This window comes from Ornithodoros turicata, chromosome 1 (genome assembly GCF_037126465.1).
Source record: "Ornithodoros turicata isolate Travis chromosome 1, ASM3712646v1, whole genome shotgun sequence".
Taxonomy (NCBI): domain Eukaryota; kingdom Metazoa; phylum Arthropoda; class Arachnida; order Ixodida; family Argasidae; genus Ornithodoros; species Ornithodoros turicata.
This window is the reverse complement of record NC_088201.1, coordinates 216,393,368-216,417,236: the sequence shown is the minus strand read 5'-3', so window position 1 is coordinate 216,417,236 and position 23,869 is coordinate 216,393,368. Positions and strand designations below refer to the sequence as shown.

The window sequence follows — 23,869 nt, the reverse complement described above, 5'->3', positions numbered from 1 at the left end:
CACGCGTAGCGGACATTTTACAACCACTCTTTTATGCTAAGTACAAAGCAAGCCTTTGTTTGGGGACCACAACAGGAGGAAACTTTTCTTCAATGGAAGCAGATGCTTTCTTCCCCCCAGATCTAGGTACTTACGACCCCAAAAGAGAGACTGTAGTAACTGCCGACGCATCATAGTACGGCCTAGCGGCCGTCCTTCGACGGAAGTCACAAGGACAAACGTTTCAAGTCAGTGCGTATGCTTCACGAGTCTTGACCGACACTGAAAGAAGATACGCCCAAATAGAAAAGGAGGCGTTGGCTCTTGCGTGGGCGTGTGACATATTTCGCGACTAGTTCGTAGGCAAGTCCTTCAACCTCGAGACTGACCACAAGCCACTGGTGCCAATATTCTCTTCCAAGCAACTCGATGACTTAACTCCAAGAATTCAACGAATGAAGCTGCGCTTAAAGGGATAGTCGCATCCGGAAGCGTGTTCCGGAACTATTATGGTCATGTTCCCTGTCGTTCATAATGTACGCCGGCAAATTTTCTCCGCACGAATCCACTTGGTTGACTCAGAAACGATTTTTAAATGTTCGCGCTTCCGGCGCGCACGGCAATCCCCGCAAGGCGCCGACACTGGATGACGTCACCCGGATAAACCAACCATCAGGAGGCGCTCCTTCCCGCCGCAGATTCTGTGTGTGTCTGAGCGTGCGTCTGACCCTGTTTCTTGTTGTCTTGTCGCGTTTGCTTTGAAGTACTTTGAACTACAGCGTGTGGCCTAGGATTTCACGCCGTTGACGTGCGATTTCACAGCCAGGAAACCGGTGCTACGTGCTCGGGTGCAGAAAGACTTACAACGCGAATCCCGAGCTTGCATTTCACTGGCCTCGCAATGGCGAAACGAAACGAAAGTGGGAGGCAGCGATCGCCAGCCACTACTGTGGTGTGGCCCAAGGATTGAATGTTTCACGCGTCCGTTCCTGTCATTTCGCCGACGACGCCTATTTTGATGAAGTTGTATTGCAAGTTCGGCTTGGGCTACGGCAGAAACAGAAGCGGCTGAAGATTGACACCGTGCCTACCACATTCGATCAGGAACAAGGGCAGGAACCAGTAACGGAGGTAAGCGACAATTTTGCGTGGTCACAGCTATACGCTGCGATGAAAAATATCAGTTGTCACAGTAAACATCGCAAACATCTGGCCTCGCCGCTGATTGTAACGTCACAGTCACACCGGCTACTAATGTACACAAATTATTACAATGATTGCAGCATCCTGACGCAATAGTACGCGTACTCTAGAGAAAAAAGATTGGTGTGTTGTTGCTGTGCTAATTGTCGCCAGTATTATGCAGGAGTAACGTAACACTCCCACATGACAGCTTTATTCTAATCTTATTGCAGCTAGTGGATGTTTCTACAGTTCATAGTGTAAGCCTGATGGCAGCATTCAGGGATGTGAAAGCATCGCAATCTGTTTGGCTACGTCCGAGACACTTGCATCAGTAATCTACTGCAGCCTTGTTGCTAAGTTCTGGCTCTATTTCAGGCGGCAGCATGCGTGTGATGCGGCTGCCAGTGTTTATAACGTAATGTCGACAGGAAAATAACTGTGCCAGTGAGATAGGGACCGCAAAGGGGAAGATTTATTTGCATAGTCATTTTTATATTTGTTATTGTACCTGCTAGGCCCTCAACGTATTCTTTTGAGTGTTAACACTCGAGGCCATATTTCAGATGTGGAGGTCATGGCTGAAGCAAGTGCTGGGGACCCACTTCACGGCGCATCTCACAAGGGGGTTGTCATCGCCTGGTTCCAGGAAGAGGAAAACAATGGACACAGACTTGCATAGCGTATTAGTACACCAGATATGGATCTGCCAACATAAACCCTCCTAACATCCCTGTGGCAGCGTACCTGTAACCGCCCAGACTTCACACCACATTAATGTACAACCACAGCACAACATAAAATAGCTTAGGTTTATTTGCCTCCCATACATAATGGGAGGCAAATAAACCTATGCTATTTCATTATTCCCACTCCGTCATACTCCACTGTACAATAAATCGATACAATTATAGGGTCATTCTTTATTCCCGTCACTACACCGCATTGACAATCTGCACAGGATTCAAAATATTCCCACCTCGGCACTAACTTAGTGCAGTACAGTCTGGATTTGATGCCAGAGCTAATACTGCCACGAGTAGTAGTTTTTGCTGTACAGATGGGTAGACAGTCTGTTGACTGCAACTGGAGATACAGAGTGACAAGACAAAACATCCCCCACACTGCAATGACGAAAAGACGAAAATTGCTGCAAGACGAAAATTTTGCTGACATAGGCACACTTTGTGTAAATGAGCCCTTGGTCATCCCCCTTGCCTCCCATCAGAGGTTTAGGAGGATACTATTGGTGTGTGGTGTACGGATAAACCTATCCGTACACCACACACCTATAGTGTCCTCCAAAACCTCTGATGGGAGGCAAGGGGGATGACCAAGGGCTCATTTACACAAAGTGTGCCTATGTCAGCAAAATTTTTGTCTTGCCACTACATGTCTCCAGTTCCAGCCATCAGTATGCACCAGCTTGTCTCTCTTGTCAAGACACCCTTGCTTCGATGGTCCTAACGCTGATAGCCTTGATAGGACGTAGATGGGAACTCCCTCCTGATGGCTCGGACAACGCATCCAGGAACCTGTCGTCTGTTCCTTGGACCAAGGTATCCCCAGACCCATCTCGTGAATGATGAGTATGCCGTGAACCTTAGGCAGCTGGAAAAGACAAATCCACATGACATTTCTTTTTGTTTAGCATTATATCTTGTGGGCATTTACATACCTGCCAAATCTCCCACAGTGTTGGGAAGACAATGGCCAGAACAGAAGAACAGACACTATCCCAACCTTGGAGTTCAAAGCCTGTGCATTCCTTTCTTAGTTCCGGGGTCTCCTGCATTTTGAATGTGGAAGGTTGGCAGGTGTGCAACATAGTACAACAGAAAAATGGTCCGCCTCTTTCAGGATGAACCCGATTCCAACAGCTAACTCCCTCCCGAACCAGCTTCCCTCCAATTCCGGCAAAATTCCTTTCCTTTCTTTTTCTTAATAAACATATCCCCCCCCGGCAAAATTCAATTTCTCCCAAAATATATTACTCTTACATTCTTCAGTAACATGCTCCCCCCCCCCTTTATTGGCACCTCAAATGCTTCTGTTTTCAGACTTGTAAGACTATCCTTCAGAATTCCCACTGGATATCTGTCAATCAGGGTTTTGTGTTGCCAATCAGGCCATGGCTAACTGGCATAATTGAGAGCATGTCGAGACTAGCTGAGGCGACTGTTTTGCTTCACTTTTCCTAATGGAATTGTTGGACCAGGATTCTGGGTCGTTCCACGGCTGTCGGCCACGCTTATGATTTATGGGGGACAAACTTGTGTAGGCCAAAAAGCTGCTGAGAATAGCCGCCCTTTTGTATACAACCCCTGTCCACTTTTCCACTTTAGGTTCGACAATTTGCGTAACCAACAACACCCGACTAGCACCCGAGTTTACCCTTCCGAATCTTGATGGGAGGTCATTTAAACCGAAAAAATCGTTACGGTCGTTATCATAGCAAACGGAAGAGCGCTGCAGCAGGCTTACCTGTGGTCCTGGGGATTGAGTCGCCTAAAATGTTGATCATAGCGGCAGAATTGAGGCGCGTACACCACTAGAAGCTCCCTACGGAGGCAGACGTCCCTGAGTAATGGGGGTTGTGTTATGCACTGCACGGCGGCACTGTTGCACATTTCTACCACCCTGGCAACAGAATGGCAACACAGGCGCTCGTCGGGCTCCTGTGGGTCGCAGACTCCACACACACACCTGCCGACAACAATTTCAACATTCTAAACTATTTCGCACATCCGACGGCGGCAACCATGCAAAGAATACGTCACCTGAAAATGTCATCCCGCCGGTTAGCCGCAGCCACATCTCGTGCATGGTCGGCGGGTTCCAGAGACATTGGGTCCGTAGAGTATGGGTCATCATCCAGCATTAACTCGTCGCCGCTACCGCTTACATGTTCGTCAGAATCTCCCCCAGACAGAGAAACATCACTCTCGTTTTCAGACTCCATGTTTGCTACCTTCGCCTTCGCTTCGCGATCGGCAAACAGGCGCGCGGCTCGCATTTACCCAGGGCGCGCGCTGATTCGCCTTATCCGGGTGACGTTTGCTCCCACTTTTAGAGAGCGAGGGCGCAAGGATTCCGGTTTCCTTTTCATCGGATTGCGCGAAAAGTACGCCGCGGATCGAAATGGTATTTTCGGGCCCATTTCAGTGGTCGGCAAGGAATTAGAATTCGCATTAGTTTCGAAATTTACCTCGGAGAATGCGACTGTCCCTTTAATGCGATATTCCTTTACAATCACATATGTTCCTGACAAGCAACTTCTAGCAGCTGATGCACTTTCCAGAGCACCGCTCCAAGATACTAGGAAGCCAGAGAACTTAAACAGGAGCTTGGAAGTTATGTAAGTTTGGTGACATCCGCAATACCGGCGACAGGTACATCCCTGAACTTGATGACGTTACGGCAACGGAAAGACCCAGTGTGCGTCCAAATATCAAGGTTTATCGACCAAGGGCGGCCAAGCCACCGTGACCTTCGACCAGAGCTGAAAGAGTACTGGACACACCGGATGGATATTTCGAGACAGGGTGATCTTCTGATGTGTGGGATGAGAATCATCGTACCCAAATCGTGGAGAATGTCAGTCCTCCACACCCTTCACGAGGGACATCTTGGCGCGGAAAAATGCAACAGACGAGACAACCAAAGGCTGTGTGGTGGCCCACTGTAAACAAGGACATCGAACATCTTGTGAAAGGCTGTCATCAATGTTTACGCAACAGCACTAACCGAAAGATGCCACTAATGCCAAGCGACTGGCCTGATCGTCCTTGACAAAAGGTAGCCATGGACCTGTTCTTCGTAAGAGGGCGTTGGCGGCTGATTGTGACAGACTGTTTTTCCCGCTACCCCGAAATAGCATGTCTCGAAAACCTATCTTCCGCGTGCGTGCGTGGTTAATCACTGTAAACCTATATTCTCGCGGCATGGTATACCCGAAGTTGTGGTATCGGACAATGGGCCACAATTTTCCAAGACAGGAACCTCTTCATTGGCTTCCTTCGCTAAGGAGTACCAGTTCATCCACGTAACTGCAAGCTCCAGGTATCCCCAGAGCAATCGTGTCGCCGAGGCTGCTGTCAAAGTCATCAAGCAATCCATTACGAAGACTGGGGACCCGTACAAGAGCCTGCTATCATACAGGACGCTCCCACTCAAGAATGGATATAGTCCTGCTCAACTATTGATGTGGAGACAGTTACGCACGACTGTCCCAGCTGATACGCAGCAGCTGGTCCCGAGTCTGCCAAACTACAACGCACTTCGTCAGTTCGAGCAGCAGTACCGACAACGGCAGAAAAGGGACTACAACAGACGGCAAGGGGTCCGGGACCCTCCCGAACTCCAGGAAGGGGAGGACGTATGGGTTATCCACTTGCGTCGCCAGGGCATCATCACAGAGAGAGCCCAAGAACCAGGTTCCTATAAGGTTGAAACCGAGGGACAGCAGGTGCGACGCAGTCGAACTCATCTGGTACCTCTGCCTTCTCCAGCAGCGATCCAAGAAACGGAAACCAGCGACACGGGCGGTTCTACTTCTGGGCAGAATCGTGTGGTACAGGACACTCATGTTCATACTAGGTGTGGCCGTTGTTTTAAAGCACCGCAAAGATACCAGGCGTCGTAAGTGTGTGTACAGGGACTAAGTTTAACTTCATAGGTTTGCTGGACTCAAAGGGGGAGATGTGGGACAGAGCAGACCCATCGGTATCAGGATGCGCTTCGCGTGCCCGCGCGTGTGTGTGTTCTTTTGTTATACGTGTTTGGCTTGGTTGGCAGTAAAAGCAACTGACGTGGCTGGGAACACATCGTCTCTTTCTTTGGCTCCTCACTCAACGAACACTGCCCACGCTGGTCATGTGCGCTTAGTAGAGTGCTTGGCTGCTCTGTCAAGCACATACGGCGTCACTTCCAGAAGTTGTATGGCCGAGCTACCATCCTTTGATGCTATCAAATCACTGCCACCAGATATAATGCATGACATCTATGAAAGATTGATTCCCCTTGTGATGAAGAGTGTGATAAAAGCATTGATAGCTGACGGGTTATTGACTTTGAAAGAGCTAAACACGAGCTTACGCAGTTTCCCGTTTGAAGGAAACGACAGGAAGTCAAGGCCGCCATCCTTAAGTACGTAAGACATATTTGGTAAATTTAAGGTCAAGGTGTCGGCCTCAGAAACCGGATGTTTTTTTCGAACATTCGCGCTTGTTATTGGTGACCTTATTCCAGATTGCAACCAAGCCTACGAGGTCAACCAAGTGGTACTCAGTGGTAGTAGTCCTGGTAGTCAACCATGTAGTACACTGAGTCTCCGTCATCAAATGCATCTCATATACAGCCTACATGCTTCAAGAGAAGGCACCGTGACTGGTGGGTGCAAACAGTTGACATTTGAATCTTTGCCGGACGTTCTACAAGCAAAACTCACAGAGCAGAACATTGCGTGCCCTCATGTAGGTGTGGTCCGTTCTGTTACAATGTCGAGGCAAACATACACTGTAGGATCTGTGTACACAGTGTCAGTGTTTGATGATGACTTACCGGAATTTGCAGAAATCAGTATAATTGCTCTGTGTACTGAGAAGCTCTTCGTGTTATCAACGCTGTAGAAAACGGTGTGTTTTAACGAACACTTCTATGCCTTTAACGTTGAGCGCACTGGAAATCGCATTGTTATGGAGCACCTGTACATACAAGCATAACTTTCCCGATTTGCTATACTTGTATAAAATAAGTGGAAAGCTGTACGTTAACCCGAGGTACTCCATGCTCACCGGCAAGGATCGCTTTACACATTAACGACATAAATATGTAAATGTGTATTGCATCTTCCAAAAAACGTTTTCAACCAACAAATGTGAACATGCATGTGGTATGTGAAGAAATATTTTGTATTTTTTTTCTTTAACATTTTGCATCGCAGGTGACTAAAATAAGTTTGTTACTTAAACGAATAAACTAGTATGTATAAAATGTGCTTACTCCATATCACTCAACGGGAAAAGGAAAGAAAGAGAATCAGACCAGATGAAAACGGCAAACAACCGCCCGACAACCCGACGGCCGCCACTTCGGCTACAAAACCCAAAGCTTATCGTTCTTCTGCGAAAAGAATGTTCCCCCAGGATTTTCCCCCGTTTGCACGAAGTAGGTCACTAATTGTTACCCCGTGGTTAACAGCTGCGACGGGTGAAAGCCCAAGATCTGTTATCAGGGGCGGAATTTGCCAGAGCCGAAGAAAAGGAATCAGTGATAAATTCTTGGAGCGATTAATTAATTTTTGTACACCTTGCCAAAAAAAAAAAAATAATAATCGAACTTGAAATTAATGGCTTGCTTTGTGTCTCCTGGATAACAACATGTTTGTAACAATGATGTTGTTGCGCGAATCACTCATCACCCTGATCGCATGTCCTGCACTGTATTCTGTAATGTCACACACTTGGTATGTGTAACATATGAACGCGAACAAAGGCAGGTTTTATTGTCCTTTTTTGGGGCTTTTTTTTTGCTCTCTTGGCCTCGGCTAACAAAAACAACATCACAACACGATGTGGTGGTTTCATAAAATAAACATCGGTGAAGCTTAGTAGACCGCCGATAACGTCACCGGGAAGCTACCTCACCCGTCACAGCCAATGCACAGACAACATTCTGAGCCAGGCGACGCCCACATGGGTCCCGCCAGCCACAGTAGATTCCCGGTATCGTTATCGACGCTTTGCTAAAAGTCTCATGCGGTGTTCTATCGTTCCGAGCATTATCCGCGGCATCCAGCCTGAAATATTAAAATGTATTCCAGCCAACTTGCCAATAATCGAATAACACTCCCTGAGAGGTATAAAGCACCATACCGTACCCCTTTTTTACACCTTCGCAGGTATAGAACTGCGATCACAAGGTACAAAAAAGGTGCGACGACTGTTAATTATACCTCTGATATATCCTCGTTGCTGGTCCAAGGTATAAATTAATATGTTGTACGCTTTTTATACCTCTCAGACATATAAATCGGGAGTGAAAGGTACAAAAAAGGTACCTCGGCCCTCTGTTATACCTTCTTTAGACCTTTTTTTCTAACAGTGTAGGTTCACATCCGTTCACATTCGTTGCATTCACGCAAGTGCGCGACAAGTTCTTCCCCGTATTCAGGTTATGCTCGAGGAGGCTAAGATGGATACATCCTTTGCCCTACATGCCAGAGTCCAACCAATGCCTCTATATCTAAGTCTACTTTTGTTCTCCTCTGTGCTACCCCGACATTTGGTTTACCAGTGATTCCTTCGAAATTCGATGTTGCTGCTATCCTATCTAACGTTGCCTCTAAAATAACTGATCCCTCGGACAAAAAGCTCTTTGCTGAGATCTCATGAATCCCCTCCAATGCCTATTGCACAAGAAGCAACCATGCCTCCCGCAAGATTCGTAATGTTGAGAATGAGCTACGCGGCGATGCCGATCTCAAATTGTTACAATGCGACAAATACTGCAAATTTGGTGTTCTCTCCATGTCATCTTTCAAGTCCAAGGTATAAGCCGTGCTGGATTCCCTCTTTTACAGGATCATTGATATTGACCAGATTCTGTCGAACAGTCAACATCCACTTAAGAATTCCGTCAAACATTGTAAGACTGCTGAAAGACCATAAGCCGGGTGTGCCGTTGCGTGTTGTAATTAGTCAGCGTGGTTCGTGGCAAATGATGGTTTCGAACATTTCGCAGAAACCCCTCCGGTCACATCAGCTCCCCCGGATCGATCGCATTGAGAAACTCGGATGATTTGCTTCGCTACTTCGCCCCATTTCACGGCTCAAATGTTACGACATTTTTCCTTCGACATCAATGACCTTTATTATTCTATGGCTCTGTTTGAAACGCACCTCTGAATTGATTGATCAACACATCAGTGCAAACACGGTTGGTATGCCTGCGGCGAACTGTCTGTCGATTCTCCAGTTATACCTGCAATCTACGGTTGAGATGTGGAAAGGGAAACCCTTTATTCATGCTGAAGGTGTGTGTATCGGCTCGTCCGGTCTTCCCATATTGGCTGAAATTTATCTCAACGCCCTGGACCGTGCCATTCAGGGATTGGTAGCAAGCACTGACAAAAGGCTCATCATTATGCGTACGGTATGTTGAGGATATGATTATTTTAACCAACCTTCCTTCCTTGAGACCGCAATTTTCGCGTAACAGTATCATCATATCATTTGCCGCAGCGCTGGAACTTCCATTCCAGGCTAAAGTTATTTGGTCTTACCCGTGTTTGATGGCAAAGACAACGCCAAACCCTTTTTGCCTAAACACAGCTCACATTCCAAGATTGTCAAATTCGGCATTGTTTCAAATCTCCTCAACTTTGCCGTTTCGAAAAGCTGTGTGCATCACTCGCCATTCAGCGTATAATACAAGTGTTCGAGGTTGATACAGGCTGCATATAACCAGAGTTCCATGTAACTCGTTACGGTAACTAAGTTCCTTTTTTTGGTAACTTGGAACTTAAGTCGGTACTTTTGCGCCGTGGTAACTTTCAGTGGAACTCGTTCCTTTCTCGGGTAACTTTGCCAAAGTAACTTTACCTACTTACTTAGTAAGTTACTTTTAATTCGCTTTTCACTCACGTCCATATACAGGGTGTTTCACTTCACGAGTGACCCTCGATTATTAAAAAAATGAACTGAAGATCAAACTTGTGATGTTTTTTGTCGCGAAAATAGGCGCTTGGCATCAGTGTGCCTCATTAATTTGTGTAATTAACTTAATTGAAATCTAAAAAATTCCAAGGAAATTGAACTTTTTGCGCTAATTAGGAAGATCATGGCCACAACACCCAATTTCAGTCACAATTACAGGATATTTCATAATCTTTCCACAAAAATTCCACACCCGAAAACTTGCCATCTCTGCAAGCGCGCTTACGGATTTCGCGGCGCCGGAAGTATTGTCTCGGTCCGAAGACACTCCCACTGCACATGGAAACGGCATGGGAAGATTTAAAGGGCGGGCGGGGACCGGATGCAATCACGTATTTTGCCTTCACAAGCTTTTCTGCTCGCAGCCATGAGTTACTGATAATCACCGAAGTCGGCTGTGCTCCTGGGTGATTTTTTTTTAAATCCCTTCCTTCCGTTCCTCTTGCTCATACTTGCCGGGCCAATATGGCCGAACGCACGCCTTGACGAGCGGCGCTTTTTCGGGCAGTTTTTACGTGTTTTCGGGCGTGCAATTTTGTGGAAAGATCGTTAAAGGTCCTGTAACTGTTACTGAAATGGGGTGTTGTGGCCATGGGCTTTCTAATTAGCTGAAAAAAAGTTACCTTTCTTTGGAATTTTTTAGTTCTATGAAGCTAGTTTGACAAATTAATCAGGTAGACTGATCGAAACCACCTGTTTGGGCGGCCGAAACCTTCACAAGTATGACGCAGAAGGTTGCTCATTTTTCTCTTCAGTTCATTTTTTTAATAATTAGGGATCACTCTGAAGTGAAGCACCCTGTATTATTCAGCGTCGTCCCGGTGCCTTCCTGACATTTTTTGCCATAAAACGTGATATTCAGTCAGTGACAGTATTCTATTCAGGAATTAAGAACCGCTGCCATTGAAATGAAGCTGAACGATTGTGTGCCCACTGGGAGTAAGATGCAAAGCGGTCGAATACACCTCTACAAGTGAAACGTCATCACGACGTTGGTAGACAGGCTCAAACCGACAGAAATCGGATGGAGAGGGCTGGGTTCCAATAATGGACAATTGTTCGCTGGCACCCATTGAAAGAAAAGTAGGATCGATCGGCGTGCCCCCTTCAGGGGCCTTCATAATACTCTCAAGACCGTGGCTGTCTTGCGCACCCTTGTTCACCTGTAGGTTCCTGCGTAGTTCAACTCAACCAAATTTATGGCGCTGTCGACCACTATGACGTCATTTGTCTACAAGCAGGGAGAGCACTATTGTTGGACAACGAAAACGATCTAAGTGTGTTGCACTCTTGCGCAGGCAACTCAAGGTCTAACTCAATTGCTCACACGCGCTGCTCCTGGGTAATTCAGTCCGAAGTAACTTGGAAGTAACTCCTTCTTTTTTTAAGTAACTCAGTAACTCCGAGTTACATTTCAGGCTGAAGAACTTTATTATTAACTTAGTTACCTTTTCACTGAGTAACTTATCTTGTAACGAGTTGGTTTTTTTTGGGGGGGGGGGGGTAACTTCTCTATCTATGGGTATAACCGTAGCATTCTTGCCAAGCGTGCCATCCTTCAGTTGCGCAAGATGATACAACCCCATAGTAACCGACCACCAACACAGGCGTCTTTCAACCATACTGTGTCTATTCCATATTTTCATTTCGTCTCGCACAATATCCTACACAATAGCAAATAACTTTGGCATAAGGGTCGCGTAAAGTAATGCTTTCAAACAGTCTTCACTGACGCCTTTCTCTTCCTCTTCGAAATGTTGTGATGTTGCCCACACAAAGACCTTTGTACCTTGCTCCGACGAAGTGGTATATTACATCCCCTTTAGCTGTGGACTGTATTATGTAGGGCAGACGAAAAAATGTATCTATCTTAGGCTTTTCCAGCATAGCCTAAACACGGGGCAGGACCACATTTCAAGCGAACTTGTTCCACACTTGTGTGGTAATGGTAATAAATGCAACGGATGTGAACCTATCTTTTCTGAAACTGAAGCATTGTGCAAAGAAAAGGAATTATGGCGTTGATTACTTAGGGAATCCTTGTAGATTGCTACACGTGTGAATTGCGTGAGCAGCCCATCCTTTCTGCCCATTGCCCCTCTCCGGAGATTTTTGTGTATTGAAACCTTGGGTGCCATTAAAATTTGGTGCTGTGTCCGAGAAATTCTTGTCTGTTATTTTCTCCCTGTCTCGGGTGTTCACGTCGTCACGTCCGGTGATGCATGAAAATACGTCACTGGACGCGGATTCATTGCTGCCTCAGCGTCTTCCAGCCTCTTCCAGTTGTCAGTTTCTCAGATGTCAGGCACTGCCGCCATAGAACTCTTATCTCCGCTTCATTATGCGCACTAACCGCTCCCACCAGCCACCCCAGTGGGCGGCCTCCTCGACGATAAACTTTCCCGTTATGCCGCGGTTAGAGAAGTCCTGTACTGCGTCCCGCTGAACTGTTTTCTGCAGTTTCTCGACTTCCTTTGATGCGCTGTCTGAATAAACTGTACTAGCAACTACCTCTCTCGACCATCTCCCGCGAAATGGTTAGTCACACAGTATGCGACACGCCTGTTGGAAGCGAAAGCGGGAAGAGGAAATCAAGCGTGTAGGTTTCTTTCAAACTACTCCCTGTAAAAAAAAAGAAAAACAAAGAAAACGCAAATAATAAAGATCATTAACCTAATTGTGTATTCTATGGAATATTAGAGAGAAAGCAATTTGAGGAAAGGAAATTGTAACGTCCTTTTCTTGCGTAACGACATGGAATTTACGCTATTGCTGATCGCCATTCTCATCGGAAACCCAGCGCCAGCAGCGTCAGGCGTTGCTTGCCACTTCTCACCATCAAACGACAGCGTAGGAAACGTCCTTATCCTGTTGAGAACCCTCTGTCCTCCGTCCCTCTCTAGTTTATCTTCTCCGTGGAGTAGTTAGAAAAATATGTTGGGAGCTGCTCTATGGGAAGTTTACATGGGAGAGGTGGATCTCCCCTCTTTCTCCTCTCACAAATGCACTGCAAAACGTATGATTTCGCTGCTTTGAACCCCTTAAACCCCCTCGGCTGACTGTACCACTGCCTTCTCGGTGGTGTTCCCTACAGAGGATGCCCGTAACAAAGATACGTAAGTAGATAGGAATATATAGGCTTTGTGTTTTCTGCTGTTGTCCAGAATGTTGAGTGTCCAGCTATGTGGCTCATACTTCGAGTGAAAAGGGTTAACGCATACTCTTTCTGTAGGTCCTTGTCGCCGTACTGTTGGTTTTATCGGTTTAATTATAATATTTCGAGTCGCTCATGTTAACGACGCACGACAGTTAGAGCGGGTGATTATATCGGAATATTGTTGCAGTCGGGAAATGTCTTTGGTGTGAGGATGAGTCTGAACGTGGAGTCATCGCCTGATATGTATTTTTCGGAGTGTGGGTGTAGTTTCAATTGCAAATCACTAGGATGCGAATTTTAGTGATTTTGCTGGTACATTTATTTGAGATATGAGGTCAATCCTCTGACCCAGGGTGTAACCGAGGCCTTAGGCAGTTGTAAGTATAGGGGCATGGGAAGGTGGGGGAGGGGGTCGTTCCCCCTGACTTTCGCTCCGGGTGCCCAGCCTCCGTAAACTTTCCCTCTTAGAGTACAGCACTCCAGTTTCTATCCATACGGGTCTTCCAAGACATATTCGCTTGGGCAGGGAAGCTTGAGTGAAAACAAAGGCCGGTTTCCAAAAGTAATGGTGAAGACGAAATTCACCTAACTAGGTACTTCATATAGATCAGCTACTGCATGGTAGTTGAAAAGTAGTAAAGTGGAAGTGTTGGTAAAGTGGTAGTAGTTAACTTTTGATAGTTCAGTACGGTAGTTAAATTACAGCGGGTTACCAACTACTTTGATGTTTTCGCTTAGCCTTTCACGGTCTTTCATTGTGCTTGTTAGCGATAACTCTGAATTTTACTTTTTTCATTTTGCTCATCAAATATCAGCTCCATGCGGCTGACGCAGGCAGCAAAAGCTCATTCAGCACATTCACTCGAGGAGAAACAACAACTTTATATAAGGATAATGGGTGGGGAGCTTTATCGCCGTGGGCGATACTCCACCTTATTGCTGGAGGTGAAGCAGGGAATCAAGCAATGGGTCCCGTTACAATGAAGATCGCAGTCCTGTGGCGTCCAAAAAGGCGAAGAGAGCCTTGAGGACATTGGAATTTGGCGGGAATTAGGAGGATTTTGACGAGGGAGAGGGGACAGGAGTCGAGCCCGTTGAGGGAGGCGGAGAGTACTGAACGGGAAAGGGTGGTAGTATGCGCAATGGAGAAGAATGTGCTCGAGATCTTCAACAGCGCCGCAGTGAGTGTAGTGGGGAGAGTTAACTTGTCGCAAGCGGTAGCGCCACTGTGCTGTGAAGGCCACGTCTAGGCGCATTCGATGACCTAATGCGGCGTCGTGACGAGAGATATGTGCTGGCATGCGGAAAGCGAGTGGTGGGTCAACTCTGCTCAGCATGGCGGGGGGTAGGATGTCAGCGGTCCGTTGGCGGGTAGCCATAGGAGTCACAAGGCTTCGAAGTATGGACTGCCGATCGCCTCTCAGCAGTGCAATACGCGTCCGTGTCCGAGACGAGAGAGCTGCTTCGGCTGCGCTGTCCGCCAGTTCATTGCCTTCGACACCGCAACGGGCGGGAACCCATTGGAGAGCGAGCCTATGTCCTGCGTTGTAGACAAGTTTGTAAGCGGTTAACACATCCATAACCAACCCAGCGGAGCCTCGGATGCCAGAATTTTCAATTGCTTGCTGCGCAGATGCTGAGTCAATAAAGACCACCCAATTCCGGGGTGGGAATGGAACGATGTGCTGCAAAAAGAAAAGTATGGCGTACAGTTCCGCCGCTGTGGATGCACAATGCCAAAGGCGACGTTCTTGAACTACGCCTTCGTCGGGGATGACAAATGCTGACGCGGACTTGCCATTTCGAGATGCGCCATCGCTGTAAGCGGCGGTAGAGGTGGCGAAGGACTTGAGGGGGAACCTGAGCTCTATGGACCTGGAGCTCAGGAAGACGTGGGAAGGTGGTTGGCACAGCCAGAGACCAGGGGGCGTTCGGCGGTGTGACAGTCCTGGGTGTGCAGCCGGTGAGACGTGGCGTCTCCTCTGCGCCACGCGATGGAAATCACTTTCAGGACGGTAGCGAATTTTCCTGAGGAGTGGGTGATGAGTAACGTTCACACGCAAACGTAGGAAGTGTCGAGCCCCTTCCCGCTCACGGAGGAGCTCCACCGGAGTAGTATGGGCTGGACATAGACTGCCGCCAACTCACAACTAGCCTTGAACACGATTAATTAATTAGAGTTAATTGTGGACCCCCACATTAATCAGCATCATCCAATGAGTCATCACACTAATTGGGGAGCGTCTAACTCGTGTTCAGGCCAGCTGTGAGTTGGCGGCAACCTTTGTCCATCAAAAAGAAAAAAAATAGATAGAGATAGAGTGGAAAGAATGAGTTTAGTTTAAGATCAACGACGCCATCTTGAAGAAAGCGGTACGGAACGGCCGCTGACCATCGCTGGGCGACGGAGCACAGACGCAGGTTGCAAAGCATCTTCAGCTGTGACCACAAGTTCTGGACATCCTGTGACGTCAGCTGTGATGTCATTGTGGCATGTCTGGGCAGGTTAGGACAGCTCGGGACATGCGAGGCGAAAAACACTCGTAATACAGAGGCTGGGAAAGCAAGAGTAAATATGCTAACTATCAATAGCTAACAACAAAAAGAATCAGACACAGAAGCAAAGCCGCTCATCACAACAGCAGTCACGGGGAGCGCAGAACGATGTGACTGCTCCATCCGACAGCCAGGCACAAAACTGACTCATAATGCTTTTTTCTCTTCTTTAAAGTTACGCATCAGCAGCCCCCTAGCGTTAGCTTGCTTTCTCAACTAATCTGTTGGCAAAATTATTAAGAATCACGCGAGCGCTACTCTCGTTCCCAAGGCAGCTTTTGTGGAAGATAGAAAATGGCGGAATGCCCTTACAGGTACAACAGCAACAAAGCATGGCCAAAGTTTGCGAAAGAATTAGTCACACAACACATCAGTCACGAGGAGCGCAGAACGATGCGTCTACTCCATCCGACAGCCAGGTGTGGAACTGAATCGAAATGCTTTTTTCCCCTCTATAGAGTGAGGCATCTGCCCCTCTTGCGGTTACTTTCTGAACTAACATAATCGCAAAATTACTAAGAATCGTTCTGCATTATTCCTATTTAAATCAAGGATGCAGCAGCACTAGTGTCATCGTCAAGACAAGAACGATCAACATCAACCTTTCGTGTCCATAAAAGAAAAAAAAATACAGAGCATCAACAAAGGAAAGCATGCAGGTCAGGACATGTCAGAAGTGCTGTTCAACAAGGAAAAATCGCACGAGCGCTGGGTAACAGAGGAAAGCAAACACAGGAAACACTTGAACAGAGTGAAAAAGACACTCACCATCATTTATCACGTACACCGCATTCCCTCATTGTAAATTCGTTCGTCACACAGTCCACCACAATCGTCACACATCATTCACCAGTGACGAACCACACATCCGCACCCCATCAGAGGCTAACGAAATCCCACTGAAGCTACGGTCTTCCACTAACGGCCAATGCAATTGCTAGGAACAGAATTAATGTGTCCACACCCATCAGTGTCCAAGAGAGAAGTGAATCCTTGCGCCGCCTGCCGGCCCTGCTCATTGGTCGTGATGTCAGCCTATTGTCTCAGGCTACACTGTTTTTTCCCACTAATGTCCAACCCATCTCCTTTGGACAAGGTCCACCTGAAACAATGGAGTCGTGGTATGACATCATCAGGCACCTGCGTGGCTCAAGGGCGCATACGCTCTAGACAGGGGACCTGCTATTTATTGGATCACTATCGCAAGATTATTCTCTTTATTCTGCTAAAATGATTGCATAGGAAACTATTGCAGAAAAACACCATGCATGAAAGCTGATTGTAGGAAAGCTATTCATTCCCGAAGTCTTACTAAATGAGACTTACGAATACAGGAAAAAACAAAATATCCTAACACATAACTCCATCAGTGGCTACATACAATGAGCGAATCAAGACATGTCCGTCCCATCCGAGAGCCAGGGAGATAACTGAATAATGACGCTTTGTTCCTTGACTGGATAAGACCATGCACCTGTCCCCCTTGCGGTTACTCTCTGAACTAAATGAATCGCAAAATTATTAAGAATCGTTCTAGAACTACTCCCATTCATGGAGCATTATTGTCAAGACAAGAATGTTCCTTGTCAAAAAGCTACATGTAGAAGGAAAGCATGTCAGAACAGGTCAGGGCATGTCAGCGCATGTTTGTCAGACAACAAGGGGGAAGGAGAGAAACTTCACTTCGATCGTTATTGTGAAGGGGCTCGTTATTTTATTCCCCCCATTCCATCCAGCAATGGGGTAGAGTATCGCCTGTGGCGATGAAACTCCCCACTCTCCAAGGTCGAAAATAAAGTAGTAGTAGTAGTTCACTTCGCAAACCGCTTCAGAGAACAAGGGAGAAAAGAGCAAAGGGAAACACTTGAACAAAGCAGAAAACCAACATCAAACTATTTCTAAACACACACACTCATCTTATTCAAAAACAGTGCTCATCATCAATCCGTCCAGGACAATGCACACCATTTTTCTATTGCTACACTTTTTCCAGTAACGGTCAATGCATTGCTACTGACTGCGTGACGTAATCACACCCTGTCTGAAGAAGACAGCGGCAAAGACAGAGACTCCTATTATTTACTGAATCGCAAGATTATTCCCTTTGTCCTACTCTTAATGATATTCATTCTTCTTGCGAATTCAGCTGTACCATGCGACTTTCTTCTGCATAAAATCGGTGAAAAAGGACAACGAAAAATTGTGCGGACTTGTGCTTAAATTGCAATGACTTCAAAAACCGAAATAACCGCTAATAAACTAAGAAAAAGACACCCATTTCTGTTATCAGATAATCCTTGCATAACGCTACATATACAGCCGCATTGCCCTTGCGTACAGAAAGCACACGACAAGGGCACACAAATTCCTTTAACGAAGCAGGGAAAAGGCTTAAGACGGAGCACTCAGGAATAATAGCAGATTCACCGGACATCGCTACAAAACTCAACGGCTAACACAAGACGACAACAACAACAAGATACTAGTGGCGGGTAAAATTGCGACACTGCTAAACAAGTTCAGACATGCGATGATGACGTCACATATCAAGAAAAAAAGCACGCACACACAGACAGGAGCTCTGGAATGCACAAGGAGATGTGCTTTATAGGAATTTCTACTCCACACTCAGACACCAACATTTCTGCACAAACACCTATAAATGCAAACAGCTTACTCCATCAACATATCAAGCAAAGTGAATACCCACCCTTAACAACATATAACAAAAAGCAAACAAATTCAATTCTCATGAACTCCCCTTCGTCAAGCGGCTTTCTTTTGCTCTACCTGGATGCTGACTGTGTCCCCTCATCTACATTCTGAGTAAGAGCAGTGAAAGGAGAAAATAACTGCAAAAAATTACAAGCATTTGTGCTCTAATACCTGTAACTGCAACAAACCGTAGCGCACACTAATGAACTGAGAAAAAGACACCCATTTCTGCCACCAGATAATTCTTGCATAATGCCACATACTCATAATATTGCAGAATGCCACATTGCCCTTGCGTAAACAAAGCACAGGACAGGGATCCACAAATTACCCTAAGTGAGCAGAGAAAAGGCTTAAGTCGAACCGCTCAGTAATAATCGGAGAATCACCGCTTATTGCTACGAAACTAAACGGCTAGCACAACATGACACCAACAAGATACTAGCGGCGGGTAAAACTGCAACAAGAAAGACATGCTAAGCAAGTCCAGACATGCCATGATGACGTCACAAATCAGTAAAAAAGCACACACACACACTGCACGCACTTGTGCTCCAATAGCTGTAACTGCAGGAAACCATAGCGCACGCTAATCAACTGAGAAAAAGACACTCATTTCTGCTATCATAATTATTGCATCATGCGATACACACAGCTGCGTTGTCCCTGCGTAAAGAAAGCGCAGGCTAAGCGTCTACACAAAACGAACAGAGAAAATCGCTTCTACTGGGCGTTACCACACATCCCTACAAAGCTCATCGGCTAACACAAAACGATGATATTAGCAAACAAGATATTAGCGAAGGGTAAAAATTGCAGCAAGAAAGACACTACTGAACAAGTCCGGACATGCGACATCGCTTACAAAATACTGCTCATCGGGGAAAAGGCCTAAGTCTGCAACAGAAAATCATAGGGCATACACAACTTCATTTTTCTATTTCGCGTAAACTAAACGCGGTTTGCTTGGAAAATGACGTACAAATTTTCTTAGGGAGCAGAGAAATATAGGAATTTCTACTCCATGGTCAGATACCAGAATTTCTGCTCAAAAACACATAACTGCAAAATTAAGCACTGCATACTTCGTCAACATATCGAGGTCTCAATAAAATCAAACAAACAACCCCACTTCCACTGATAGAACACTATTCAGCTTTTACCAGGAGGCTTTCTTCTGCGTAAAAGTAGAGAAAATAAGAAAAGGGCAGTGAAAAATTACACGCACTTTTGCTCGCATAGCTATAAGACAAAAAATACAATAACGAGGCACACGCTAATAAACTGTGACAAAGACACCCATTTCTGCTATCAGATACTTAATTCCTGCATAATGCTAAATACACAATTGCATTGTCCCTGCGTGAAGAAATCACAGAACCAGGGTACAGATCCCAAAAGCGAGAAGGGAAAGTCACTTCTTCTCGGACAGCTGAAAGGGACGGTCTCGTACCCCCTGCCCCTTTCATAAAGTGTACCATTCGATTGCCTATTGTTGAAAGTGGAATACTGCTAATTTACCCGACAAAACACGCCAGAGTTATTAAATAACTGAATTAAACTGATAAAGATTGCAGAGCATGCCGCGATCTGTATTGGCAACACCCTGTTGAAAAAAAGCCAAATAGGTTGTATGCGATCCTATTTATCCTATACAAATTGATGTAGGATCATTTATGTCCTATTTTGTATCATGTGGGAAGGTTGTGGGATCCTACATGTCCTATATTCATTCACATATAGGTGAGTCATAGGATCCTACATGTCTCATATTGGGCTATGTAGGAGAGTTGTGGTGTCCTACTTGTCCCATATTGGGCAATATAGGAGAGTTGTAGGACACTACATTGCCTATATCCGGCTACGTAGCAGACTTGTAGGATCCTACAAGGCATCAAAAAGGAGCTATGGGAGATCTTACGTGACCTGTTTGGTTTCATGTGTGGAGGACTTGGGGAATTATTTTGAGATATGGAAGTGATATATTAACACAGCAACAAACATTATTTGATTGCATATATTTATATATATCCTTCAAAACTGGGGCCTAGAACGAACTAGTCATATTGAATCATGTTTGCCAACCCGCATACATACGGCAGGTTATCAAGTGCGAATTCTATTAGAACCACTGCAAATAAATATATATTTTTAGGTTAAAAACAACTGAATGGACTGGTTGCATTCATTTATGGAACATGCATAGAGTATGTACATTACTAGTCGACGAACCATCAAGCATACAATGATGCGTGCATTCCTTTGAGTGCTATTTAAGCACAAACTTCGACAGCAGTGCGCAACAGGTCGACGTGGCGGTTGAACCCCATCGAGCGACATTGCGGTGTCGATAGGGTTCTCGGTCTAATTTCTAGGACTAAACCGGTTCTATCAGGACGCGGTTTGTCGTGACGGATTCCCCAATCCTTCGCCTTCACGTACACGCTCACGGCTCGCAGGAATCCTAAGAGTAGTGGAGATACTTGAAAATTCCAGGCCTCCGTCTGCACTTCCGATACATTCGGAGCTCCGTAACATCCGCCCCGCTGGTCATGTCGACACCAGAATTTCCGTCCTAGTAGGACTTGAGTCGCTCTACGATCGGTCAAATGGAACCATGGGTCGGTCTTTAGCGGTTCGGGGGTTGTGGGCAGAGACGCTTTCGTAACTCTGTTTTTCTAAGCTTTGACGCCCTTTTTCGGACGGAAGCCCGCGATGGACAGTTTTCATCTTTCTAGAGTGTACTCGCCTCAAATCGGTGAACGTGGCAAAATTTACTACAGCTGTCAAAGTCTTCTGGTTCTCGAGCTACAGGTTTCCGTGTTTACACTCCTCCCAATACATGGGACTGCCGGCTGTTTTTTCCCTAAAACCGTTTCCATCGCACCTACAGAGTCGTGTTTGACATAGTTTTGAAGCTCTTGACGTGCTCTTTCCAACCGCTTTAATCCCGTAAGCGCGCGACTCTCCGTTCCCCAGATATGGGCTTTGGAGTTGGAGGGTCATGGCACTGGCGCCAGCAAGTCTGGCTGACGCCGCTCGGAGACGCTTCCGTGAGTGCCGTTCCTTTAGTGCTTACCTAACGTCCAATTTACTGGAAATTTTGGATGCGTGTTCTTCGTTCTTTGCTCTACAACTTTTCAATTCGCACCTTCCGTCTATTTGCTACAGGTTACGTTATTCCCGAAATTCCTTAGGCTGACTCTTCTAGTTCTGCAACCTTCGGCCCTGTTTTTAGGTTTGAACCCTGTGGGAGATCTGAATCACCTATTAACGGATTCGTGCACTCCGAACACCGAACGGCTAGAAACTTGCGGGATCTTTTTATCTCTCTCCATTCTCGAGTGAGGACAACATGGCAAAAGCGGCTCGTTATACATGGGGCTGGGGGCATTTTTTTCGATGTCGGTTGTTTGTTGGCGTAGAAATGTGATTGAAGACTTATTTTGACGGGAAAAACGTCCTCTTTCCAATGGCACTGGTCACCCGTACGCGCGACTTTCTGCTTTCTGGATGTAGCGCGAGGAGAGCATGGTGGAGAGCCGTTACAGCCAGGTGGCGCCGTTGGAGCTTGGAATTCCCCCAGCTCATTTCGAAGGGAAATCTTAGAAGCGTTCGGACGCATGTCCAGAGAGCTCTCGTTCGGGAAGCGTCTTTCGTCGTAGTTTTGGTGGTTTTGGTGCCCCGCAGTGCTGTGACTGTATTTCATGCCTTACTAGTGGTATCTGGACCTGTTTCTGTGTGTGTACCTTGGAAGACCGAAAGCTGTTGGATTTCGTGAATTGAAGGTTAGTTGTGTGCATGTAATGCCATGTTTCGTGCACCTTTTGCGTTGTATTCTTCCTAGCGTGTGGGTTCCTATAACTTTATCCGCTCAGTGCGATTATTACCCTATTGTTACCTATTTCCTTATCCTCCATCTGTAATCTTGTGCTCTTACCCTGTTGGTTAACCTGTATCATCACTTAACATCAGGTTGATATCATGTGTGATGCTTCAGCGGCCCTGCTACAGGGTACCGGTGCTCTAAAGATCTTCCTTTTTTGGTTATTAATTCATAATAACTCAGCTTGGGTCATGCATATTTTCCCCGAGTGTGGAAGGAATATGTACAGAATGTAAATAATTGCGGATATATAACTCAACGTGCATTGTTTTCACCCTGTTCAGGTAATGCCTTACTGACACCCTTGCTGTAGCCCCAGTTGTCATAGTTGATTAATCTTACTGCTAACAAACAAAACCATTCTCTTTGGACCTCAAGTAACAGCATATGTGGGAAGTCTGGTTAACCTGTGCACGAGTTTGGCATATTTTATGTGACACATAATGTATTATCCCTTGTTAAATCTAACTTCCTGACTCACTTTATTGTTTCAGATGCCTACAAGAAATATATCTTAGAGCTATCATCTAGCATGATCTGTAAAGGTGTTGAAGACGCTGTACATCAGGCAAGAGTGTGATTGTTCAACAGTCATGTCAGAGGGATGATGAACGATATCAATAAAAAATAAAAAATAGAAGCTGCATGATTTGTTATTTCCTAATATACACAGCACAATAGGGTGCACAAATTATACAGGATCACCACGAGAGACTTGGACCTATTTGCATGTAGGACCCAACGTAGGTCCCACAATCAAATAGGATCCTGTTTATATGTAGGATCGCATTTGCATGTAGGTCCCACAACCAAATAGGATCCTGTTTATATGTAGGATCGTATTTGCATGTAGGACCCACAATTAAACAGGATCCTATTTGTATGTAGGTTCCTTCATCATGTAGGACCTGGTGTCATAATACCATATGGAGTCAAGTAGGAATTTCCAATAGGGCAATAAGAACGGCCACGTCGCCCTGCGATGTAAGTCCGTGATAGGATACAGAAATCGTCTGCTTTTGCGCGCACTAGTGCATCGGCGTGAGCAGACGACTTTCAGAAGTTACTGGGCACCGCGGCTACTCTCGTACATTTTCTTTCAGTTCTCAGGTGAAAAACGCACATTCTAAGTTGTGGCAAGCATGGTGGTTCAGAACAACTATGCTATTCCTCAGAGACAAGGTAAAAGTCGCAGGACAAGTTCATCCACAATCACAAATCTGAAGTCGCCGGCCATCGGCGCGCGCGGTTCCGACCAAAAATATATTACGCGCGCTTCCATTACACTCTCCGTTGTACACTGATCATGCTTCGAAATAAAGTGTCGCTGACGACGTACATGGAGAAGGAGTGCGTGTTTATTTAAAATCCGCATTAAATACTCGCGGAAAGTAAACGCCTCACTTAGCTTCCACATATCCGATTGTGCGTCACATTATGGGAGAACCTACAGTCAATGCTCGGACTACATTATCCGCTCGCGGAGGTATATGCCTGAGTGTCCCCATTTCGAGAGCAAAGGGGATTACTCAACTCAAGGTGCTTCTGCAAGTTAGCGCCCAATCCTACAGACAACAATGCAAACGCGACTACCATTATTTTCTAAACCACTATTTCACACAATAGTGCATAAATTCATCGCTCGTGACGCCCGAAAAGGCAAACACATAGCACTTA

The 23,869-nt window shown here is 46.0% G+C and overlaps 1 long non-coding RNA gene across 1 annotated transcript; it reads right to left on the bottom strand.

Moving 5' to 3' along the window:
• Nucleotides 1-2,501: 2,501 nt before the first annotated feature.
• LOC135376536 (uncharacterized) lies at nt 2,502-3,728 on the bottom strand. The gene is made up of 3 exons (XR_010417732.1): nt 3,646-3,728; nt 2,840-2,950; nt 2,502-2,772 (listed from the first exon to the last, which is right to left on the bottom strand). It is a non-coding gene; the product is annotated as an uncharacterized LOC135376536 (long non-coding RNA).
• Nucleotides 3,729-23,869: the final 20,141 nt, after the last annotated feature.